The following is a 1,012-nucleotide window of genomic DNA, read 5'->3' on the forward strand; positions in this document are numbered from 1 at the left end:
CTCACTCTGTGGCTCTCACTCTGTGGCTCTCACTCTGTGGCTCTCACTCTGTGACTCTCACTCTGTGGCTCTCACTCTGTGGCCTTTGAACTCTGGCTGATCCTCCTGCTCAGCCTCCCGAGTGCTGGAGTTACAGGTGTGAGCCACCATACCTGGCTTGCTCAATGTGTTTTCTTTAGGTTTATTCTGGATTTTTGTCATGACTGTTTTTGTCAGTATACGCTATTGAACATTTGGTTACAAGAAGGTTTCCAGAAGAGATTTAGAAGAAAGTTACATAAAAATCTTAAATACTCGGCACTACTTTGTTTTACTCTCATTTAAGTGACAGCTTGTTTGGATACGAAGTTGTGGGTGTATGAAATCCCTTTCCATGAACACCTTAAATAGTACTTAACTGCCATGTTCAGTTTGACTAGCAAGTTTTTGATATCCCGGTATTTTCCATCTAAAGTTTCTCTAGCATCTATTAGTGTTTTGAGAGACTATGTCTCTTTGTCGCTTATTTTCTTAATGTTACTACAGAGACCTGGCTTTCTTTTCTGTCTCTCTTGTTAACACTAGTAATCCATTCAATCTGATGTTTCGTATTTTATTTCTATGTAGGGTTCAGTCACTGTGCCTTCCTTCAAACGTATCCTCCCTTCCTTATTTGTCCGCTCTTTCCGGCTCCAAAGCCAGTGCTCCTAACCACTGTACCCTCTGAAAAGAGCAATCTTTCTTGCGTTTATCTGCGGAGGGCTTGCTGTCCTCCAACATACCGTGAAGGGCAGAAATGGGACCTCCGTGATCGCGGTGTGCACAGTGCAGCCTTGTCTATTGTCTAAGTGAATATATTGATGAATGAACCAAGAAAATACAGGGCTGGAGGGATAGAGCAGGAGGTGTGGCAAGCACACAGTGGGAGTCATGACTCAGCATGTGCCCACACCCAGGGCATGACCTCTGTCAGGGTGGCAGCTCCTTCAGCCATCCCTTCCTTGTGGGAGGGAACTCCTGAGCCAACCAGCCC

Source organism: Mus pahari, chromosome 18 (assembly GCF_900095145.1).
Source record: "Mus pahari chromosome 18, PAHARI_EIJ_v1.1, whole genome shotgun sequence".
Classification (NCBI taxonomy): Eukaryota; Metazoa; Chordata; class Mammalia; order Rodentia; family Muridae; genus Mus; species Mus pahari.